This window comes from Mustela nivalis (assembly GCF_964662115.1).
Source record: "Mustela nivalis genome assembly, chromosome: X".
Taxonomy (NCBI): Eukaryota; Metazoa; Chordata; class Mammalia; order Carnivora; family Mustelidae; genus Mustela; species Mustela nivalis.
Genome location: NC_139040.1, coordinates 3,944,085 through 3,952,818, shown reverse-complemented (window position 1 = coordinate 3,952,818; position 8,734 = coordinate 3,944,085). Strand labels below are relative to the sequence as shown.

Genomic DNA, 8,734 nt, shown 5'->3' with positions numbered 1-8,734 from the left:
GCCCACTTCACCAGGCTCTCTCTGGCCTCAGCAAAATGGGAGCGCGCCCAGAGAACACGCACGCAGAGGGCCCGCCGAGGGGCTGGGAGGCCAGCCGAGAAGCTGTTTGCTTCGCTTCTTCTATTTACTGGTACACTTGGAAACTGCTATTTATATTTTAACCCTCCAGGGACAGCCATGAATCTGTGGATAAAGAGTTGGTGTATTTCCAGCCTTGAAAGTAAGAAATAATCAGTAGTTACGGACCTCACCGAGACTGCCAGGGTGGAAGGCTGTGGGCAGGGCGGCCCTGAGTGGGAGGCCCTGGGAGTGGCTGCGGGGGGCGGGGGTTCACCATGTCCCCACCCCCTCAGCTTACGGGGGCTGTGCATTGTGACAATCAATATGAGCCAAGGGCAGAACAGGCCCGTGAAAAATGTCAGGGCAATCAGGTAAAGGTTTCACACCTGGGAAAACGGAGACTCCAAACCTCCCCCTGCTGCAGAAGGTGCCGGAGGTCCCTCGGACGGTCAAGTGGCTAAGCTGGGCCAGAACCAGGGCTAGGGTTCCTCCCCTTGGTGCAAGAAGGGGTCATTCACAGGCCCAGAAGCCCCCTCTCCCCTTGCTCCACCCTGCAAGTGTACGTGGCCGACCCGCACCCCGCCTCTGAGCAGGTACAGAGGGCCCCGTGGGCTGGGTGTGCAAAGTGGAGCTCGATGAGCTGCATCCGCCCTGGTCCCACCACTGCCTCCCCAGAGGGGCTGACAGTGAGGCCACTGAGGGGTCCGTATGGCTATGGGGTTGCCCCAGTGGATACTGGAATCCTGTCCCTAGCGCAGCCCAGGCTTCGGGCCCTGGTCACATGTCTGACCCCAGCTCTTTGAAGCTGACTGGGAAGACTCCCAATATTAAGACTTCTCCACCGAGAGCTGTTTGGGTCTCAGATGCCCCAGTGTTTGGTCTGCTATAATGGCGATGTTTGGGGACGCTTATCCGTAAGCATTTTAGCAATCTGCCGAGTGGCCTGCTTGTTGTTTTTCGGAGCACTGGCTGCCGTCTGTGCAGCTTACTAACGGGAGACAGTTTAAGGACGTGTGTAGACACAACTGAGTTCTTCCTACAGCAAGACTGGCTTTTGGGCTTCTCAGAACTTAACAGGAGGAAAGCCACCGAAATCCCTGCCCCCTCCCACGAGGTCTCTTTGCCTCGCTAATGACACCCAGCACTGCGCACTCCTGGTGGAGAAGGGGGGTTTCTGTGGAGTCTGACAGCTCTAATGGTCCCTTTTGCCTCGCATTGTGCATTCTCAGCACGAGGCATCTGCTGGCTCGCTCTAGGCCTCCGATGGCACTGGCCGGGAGGAAGCCACCACCTCCCCCTCCCCCCCCTCTCCCCCCCCCCCCCCCCCCCCGCACCACCACTGCTGCCCCTGCTCGGGTTACCTGCCCCCTCACCCTGGCCCAGCCACCACACCTGAGGAGAGCACAGGTTTAGCTCAACTCGGGGAGCCCATAGTTTACAGCTAAATCTACATACATCATAATCTAAAAGCAAACATTCGTCTTTGATCGCTCTAATTTATGCATAGAATCAGTTTACTGTTTTCGTCTTAATTATTATTTTTTTGAATAGCTTGGTGGCAGAAACTCCAAACCTGCTGAGTTTCATATTTTACTCTGCAACTTACTTTCTTGTGTGTTTTTTTCAATGTAAAACATCTCATTAATACAGGTAATCTGGATACTTTGTTTCAACCTTTCATGCTCATAGAACAAACCGAATGAAAATGTAGCTAAATTGTAGAGAAGCTTTTCTCCATTTTGGGGGGGGCGGGGTCTGGAGCAAGAAAATGAAGAAAGTTCCAATCAGAGGTATGTTCAGGGATGTGAGGTTCCATGAGATTTCCGTTAACAAAGCACTCAGGAGGGGCACCTTTCTTTGCTCCGCCTTCATTTCCCGAAGTGTTTGTCAGGGAGAGGCCGCTAGGGCCCCCCCCCCCCCCCCGCACAGTTTGGTGAGGGCCCAGGGGCCATTCAGGCGGGTCACAGGCCACAGGCCACAAGCCACAGGTGCAGCAAAACCAGCGACTGACACACCCCCCCCCCCCCCGCACCCTGTCCGCCTTCTCCCAGCAGCCCATCAAGAAGCCCGGAGGTGATCCGAGAGCTACCCGGCTTCATAGCCTTGGCTTTTGGCCTCAGTGGACGGAGGAAACTCCTCTCGGACCTCAGCCTGGAGCTTGAGGCTCTTGGAGGTGCCTTGGAGGTAAGAGAGGGCGCTGGAGGCAGAGGAAGGCTCTCCCTCTCGGCGCGTCACTGAAGCATCTCCCCTCCCTCCCGAGCCCGGGTGCTGTCGGTCCCCGCGCCTGCTTTGGCTGGGGACCCAAATTGCGGGAAACAAAGAGGCTATTTAGGTGCAAATATCCCTAATGAATAAAGAAAGGAGATTCATTTGCCAGATTATTTAAAGCAAGTTGTCTAAACCGTTTCTCTTCAGCCAGCACGCTGGCCCTGGGGGCCCTGAGGCACCGAGCAGCCCTCCAAAGCCGGGAAACCCCGCTGGAACCGGGACGCGCACGGAGCCCCAGGCCAGCAGAGTGCAAAGGTGCCTCCCCCGCGGTCAGGGACGCTCCCGGGAGCAGCTCTTTGTGACTAGGCTCTTCGCAGCCAGCAGATCCTAAACCGGCCTTGTCTCCTGAGGCCGTCGACTGAGGGTGAGGAAGTAGCCAGATGGGGCTAGAGACTCCTTGGCTGCTTCCTAGCTGGCTGGGCTCCTCTCTGGTCCCTGCTGGCGGGGCTGCCCGGGCCTCCGCCGCCCGCCCCGTGCTCTGCGTTTGGCTGAGAGTGGCTGGCCAGGAGCCAGGCTGGTGAGAAGCTGGGCTGGCCCTGGAGGCCGCAGCCTGGGACTCTTCCAGTCTGGCTTAGGCAAAGGCCGCGGCAGAAAGGAAGAATCCCAGGGCCGGGCCTCATTGCCTTGTCTGCCGTTCCTCTCTCTACTCAAACAGAGTTCAAACGTTCTGCAGGCTCCACGCGTAACAGCTAGCGATACTTCTACTATGTGTGGATCGAGGAACACAGAAGGGCAAACAGCCGTGTATGTACGGCAGATGGCGCCTGCTGTACACAGGGCCCTGTGGTCTCCCGGCCTTGGTGGCCCCCATGCCTTCACTTGGCCCACATTCACCAAGTGCCCAGTAGGGGCCAGGCCTGTGTTTCCTGCTGGGCCCAAAGTGACAAGAAAGACATGGCCCCTGCGTTCTGTAAGTGCACAGTCTCCTAGGGAAGGCAGATGGGAACCCTGCATGGTCTTGGAGAAAGTACCACAAGGCTGAAATTCAGGTGTCAGCCGGTTGGTTCCTGCTCCCTCTGAAGGCTCTAGGAGAGGATCGTTCCTCACAACCTCCAGCTTCTGGTGGCACCTTGGCTCGTGGCCGCATCCCTCTGGTCTTCACACGGCCTCCTTGTTCTCCCCTGTGTCACTCCTCTTCTTAGGACACTTGTCATCAGATTTAGCCTGCCCCCCTCCAGCTCATTTTGAAATCCTTAACTTGATTTCATCAGCAAAGACCCTTTTCCCAAATCGGATCACAACCACAAAACCACCCTGGCCAAATAGGTAAATGAATAAAAGCAAAAGAAGAGAAGAGAAGAAAAAAAAGAAGAAGAAGAAGAAGAGGAAAGGAAAGGAAAGAAATGAGAAGAGAAGAGAAGAGAAGAGAAGAGAAGAGAAGAGAAGAGAAGAGAAGAGAAGAGAAGAGAAGAGAAGGGCAGGGCAGAGCCCCATGAGGGTTAATAAACATATTCAGTTTGCTTGGGTTCTGCCCTTACTCACAAGGTTTTGACAGCTTCCCAGTGCCTGAGAAATGCTATCTGAGCCACTCAGTTCGGCTCTCAGTTTCCCGTGGCCCAGCCTACCTCTCTAGCCACGCTCTCCCCACACCCCACCCATCCTCACGTGCATCCATACCCCGTATTAGTCCCCCTTCTCCCCAGCATACCCTGGTCTCCTCCGTCCCTGGGCCTCAGCTCACTTCTTCCTCATCTAGGATATTTTCCACACCTGCTCACCTTCCTTCCACCTTTCCAGGCTCAGCTCACCACTTCCTAGAAGCCTTCCTAGTCCTGCAGAGCTGAGAATGACTCTCTGCCCTAGTTCCTTCTCGAGGGTCCATATCAACCTGGCCAATTCTCCTAACAGGAGTTTCTCTCCTCAGGGGATGGAGTTGAACTCACCTTCCAGTCCCGGACACCTTGCACATGGTAAGATACACAACTGATTTCTGCAGAAAGGAATCAAAGGCGATGTGTGTATCTCTCTGCTTCTCCCATTGCTCAGTTGGCAAAGAAGTTAACCAATTCCGGGGGCTTGGGAGCCAGCTGAGGTGGAAGGGATCTAGAGTCAGCCAGCATAGCACGTGGCGTCCAAAGTTCCTGACTCCTGCCCTGGTCGCCTCTGCTGCTCTTTCTCTGCAGGGTGCCCTCAGTCCAGAACCTGTCAGACACCCCCTTGTCTTGGCAAAGTTGTCTTGGCACAGGGACTTGGGATTCACTCTGTTGACACCGGAGATGAGCGCAGATCTTGCCCAGACTGCTCAAGGTTGTGCAGATGTCTCCCCAGCCCCCTTCCTGCTTCCTCCTTGTTTCAACCAAAGCCAGACGTCTCCCTCTCAGTTCTTCTGGCTCTAGGAACCTAAGCCCCCCACCCCCCACCCCCAAGGCCATGTGTAGACATCATACCCAAACCGAACTCACAGCACCCCTGGAGTCTGCGCCCAGAACCTTCCTAACAGGCCCTCCTCAGGATGCACAGCCCTGGGTGGGGGGAGCCATCCTCAGTGGCCCCTTGTGTCCCGCCCACTCAGGGACTGGCTGGTTTTGTCCCCAGCTTCTTCTCGGTCCCCAGCCTCTGCCCACCTGCTCCCATGGGAGCATCAGCCCAAGGACTCCACCCTGCCATCACTATGGTTGGGGGAGGGGGCAGAGCCCGAACTGTGACATCAGCCCTAGGATCACATCCCGGCTCTGCCTTCTGCTTATGACCTGCTCTGAGCCTCGGTTCCCAGTGAACGCGTTCATTCACTCACGAAACAAATCTTGAGAGCCTACTATGTGCTAGGGGTCCAGGGTGCAGCGGTGAGAAGGACAGAAATTCTTCCCTCCTCTGGAGCTCACAGCTTGGTCTCCGAAGCACGAGACATGCAAATAATCATGATAGGGGACCGGGGCTATAATGTTGGGGCCCAAGCTGGGCTCTGACGTGACTGCACATAGAACCCGCTACCAATTTCCCCGCTCTCAAGCATGATATTATAAAAACACAGCGACAAGCTAGGGGCTAGAGAATTCTGCAGCTGCAATAAAAAGTCATTTCTCCTGCAAGGATTTCAGGAAGAAAGAATTTATTTTTTTTTTTTTAAGAAAAGCTGTGGGTGTATTTGGCTATCACAAGCTTAGATAATCAGCTGCTCCTAATGGACAGGATGGGCACGAACACCCCAGAGCCCATCCTGAACAGCACAGAAAGCCAAAGTCAGGTTTCCATGTCACCGAAATACTGCATGTCCTCCATTTTCGGACGGTGTCGTGGTTAGGATGCAAATAATTCGATAATCGTTTTTCAGGAAGAAATAACGCAGCAGGGGAACTGCATTGAGAGTGTCTGTGGAGAGGGGCAAGCGTCGCAGCATCAAGGCAGGAGAGGGCATGGGCTCTGAAAATTCCGTCCCATGGGAGCACAACAGGAGGAACACCTGTGTGCAAAGGGGTGACCAAAAAAAAAAAAAAAGATCCACCAGCACCCCGAGTGTGTCCCAGGGCTCCTGCTCTCCTGTGGGGCCAGCTCTGCTGTGTTTGGGAGGAGCCGGGGACGCTAGGAGGTGCTGGGTTCAGATGGCCACATGGTATCTCCTGCAGGTCAGAAATTTGTCTTCTCTTGCCCGAACCCATCAGCAGCCCAGCGAGTGGCCCCTGTGCTGGTCTAAGCTAAGGCTTAGCCAACCTAAGGTCTAAGCTAAGCTAAGCTAAGGCAGGCATGCTGTCCTGCTGCCTGGGCTCCTGGCCAGACTCCCCTGTCCGGGCTCCCTAGGGCCAAGGGAAGGCCCCTTGGCCAGGGAAGGGCCTGCTGGGCCCTTGGCAGATGCTCACAAGTGTTAGTTTTGGGGCTGGTGGTGGTTTCTTCTCCATTCCTCCTTCTCCCTCCTCCTCCTTCCTTCCCCCTCTCTGTGGTATGTACACTGGCTTCTCGTGGCTGTCAAAACAAATGTTTAAAAACTTGGTGGCCTAAAACAACAGAAATGTATGATTTATGCAGAAAATTATGGATGGATGGGTGGATTCTCTTCCAGCTCTGGAGGCCAGAGTAGAAATCAAGGTGTCCACAGGGCCCTGCTCTGTCCGAAGGCTCCGAGGGAGAACCTCTTGTCATCTCCAGCTTTCCGTCACCTTCTTTCCTGTGTGTTTCCAATCTCCTCCCTTTCCAATATCTCATCTGGGGATCCTTAACTTCACTGCGCCTACAAAGACCCTTTTTCAAATAAGGTCATGTTCACAGGGTCCAGGCAGGCATATCTTCCGGGGGGCACCATTCAACATGTGATTGTGTGAACGTTAGGATCTCATGTCAACCCCAAGATCACAGGCCATGCCACCCACAGGACACTGAGAGCCAAGTGCCCGCAGCCACAACAGGAGGCAAGACCACAGCTTGTACAGACTCTGCAGAACTCGCAGGGAAATACCTGGAGGTCAAGTGACCCAAGCCCAGTGGCTAGCCTGACAGGGGAAAGGGAGGCTCTTCCTGAGGCCTGCCTCCTGCTCGTTTTCAGCAGGTGTCCGGAGTGCTTGCTGCTGGGGCAGTAAAGTAAAAGCCCCTCCTTGAAGCCACTGGAGTCTTGGGCTCCAGCTCCTGCCCTGTGGCGCTGCCCAGACTCCTCTTGGGGACTCTCCCATTGTCCGATGAGGACGGGGCCCAAGACACAGCAGCAGGAGGCAGCAGGCCCTGGAGCACAGAGGGTCCCGGTCCTGGCCTTGAAATGAAAGCCCCTGACTACCACGTCTGTCACTTCAGTCCCCTTCACTGAGGGAAAGTGGCCGCGGCGCACCAGTGGGGTGTGGAGCGCATGCACAGAGGGAAGTGGAGGCGTTTTGCAACCTGCAGGGGCTGGCAGGAGGCATTCATTGAAATGCCTGGCCGCTGCTCCCACCTGTAAGGCCTTGGGGCTAGCACTGATCTGTCTCTTGCGTGGGACTAACTGCCGCCCCTCCTGCTGGGAGAAGCAGGGACTGGAGAGCAAGGGAGGGCTGGGGTTGGAGCTCCGCACGGGCTCCCCCTCCCACATTTCTGAGAACGGAGTGATGGAACAGAACAGGAGAAAGACCATGTCTGTCACCGGGGGGGGGGGGGGGGGGGGGACAACCCAGTGACCAATTTCGGCGATTAGCTGCAAGAAGAGGGCCCTTTATTCCAGGCGTGTGTATGCCTTTTAATTTCCTCTTGTGGGCTCCTGAGGGGGCCCGGTAACCATGCAATTGGTATTCCTCGCAGGCCTCAGAGGACACGGGCACTCTCTCCGAGATGGCTCCAGGTGGTACGGAGTGCCACCTGCACGCCCCGCTTCCCGATTAAGTGCTCGGCACAAACCTGCACTGGGCAGGGGAGGGGAGGCGGCCGGGGACCGGGCCTGCCCCAGGGGTGCAAGAGGGTCTTCTCTGGGTCCGGAGGTAGCAGCGGCGAGGTCCGAGTTGAAGAGTTGAAGTTGGCAGCTTCCTACCTTTGCGCAAATCAAAATAAAAATGTACTATTAGCGATCAGGAGACCCGGTCCCCTTAAGCAGTTGAAGGCCCCTAAGTTACAAAGCGGGCCAATTAGGGGTGGTGATTTGCATTACAAGGACACCCTTTGCTTCATAAAAGCAGTTCTCCTGAGGCGGCAGTAGACGGAGCCCCGGAGGGTGAAAGATTCCATTTACTGAACTGGGTTTCTGCCCACAGCTCCGCGGCCGCACGCTCCGCGGCGTGAAGCCAGCGGGCATCGGGACCGACTGCCGACCCACCTGCAGGCCCCGCGATGTGCCCCGTGGCGGAAGCCCGCGGTCCCCGCGCGAGCTGGCACGCACACACCCCTCCTTCGCGGTGCCCTGGCAGTTTCTCAAAAACAGACCCTGTGGTTCCTCCCCGTGTGGTTTCCATTCCAGTCACTGCTGAGCGAAGAAAATGACTTGGAAGTGCCCACTAGAAATAGAGTTCGGGAATAAAAAGGTATTTTTCGGGACACCTGGGTAGCTCAGCCGGTTAAGCTTTCAACTCTTGATTTTTGGCTTTGGTCATGATCTTAGGGTTCTGGGACCGAGCCCTGTGTTGGGAGATCTGCACTGGGCATGGGCATGGAGGCCGCTTCCGATTCTTTACCTCCCTTTCTCTCTGCCCCTCTCCCCGCCCCGCCCCCACCTCCTTCTTACAAGCTTGCTTGCTTTCTTAAAAAATAAATAAATAAATAAATTTTCAGACTTGCCCAGGTTCTGGGACTCACAAAGTAAAGATGCTGGGGTTACTGTTGGCGGGGGCGGGGGTGGGGGGTAACAATCTCTTCTTCATCCCCGCCCCATGCCCGCCATTGCTCAAAGTGAGCAGTCTGTGGACACCTTAAGAATTCAAAGTAGTTCTTCAAAGTTCTGAAATCCAACTGTCAACCAGAGAGTTGTCAGAGCGGGGAATCTGAGGGCTCTACCAGGAATCAGAGAAAAAGGCAACGGAGGAAG

At 55.6% G+C, this 8,734-nt stretch overlaps 1 long non-coding RNA gene across 1 annotated transcript in view; it reads left to right on the top strand.

Annotated features, from left to right (window-relative positions):
* Positions 1-8,047, top strand: part of LOC309856051 — an 11,476-nt gene extending 3,429 nt beyond the window's left edge. The window contains exons 2-4 of the long non-coding RNA XR_014307041.1: positions 2,112-2,244; positions 4,193-4,238; positions 7,968-8,047. This is a non-coding gene — a long non-coding RNA (uncharacterized lncRNA). The remainder of the gene's footprint in view (positions 1-2,111; positions 2,245-4,192; positions 4,239-7,967) is intronic.
* Positions 8,048-8,734: the final 687 nt, after the last annotated feature.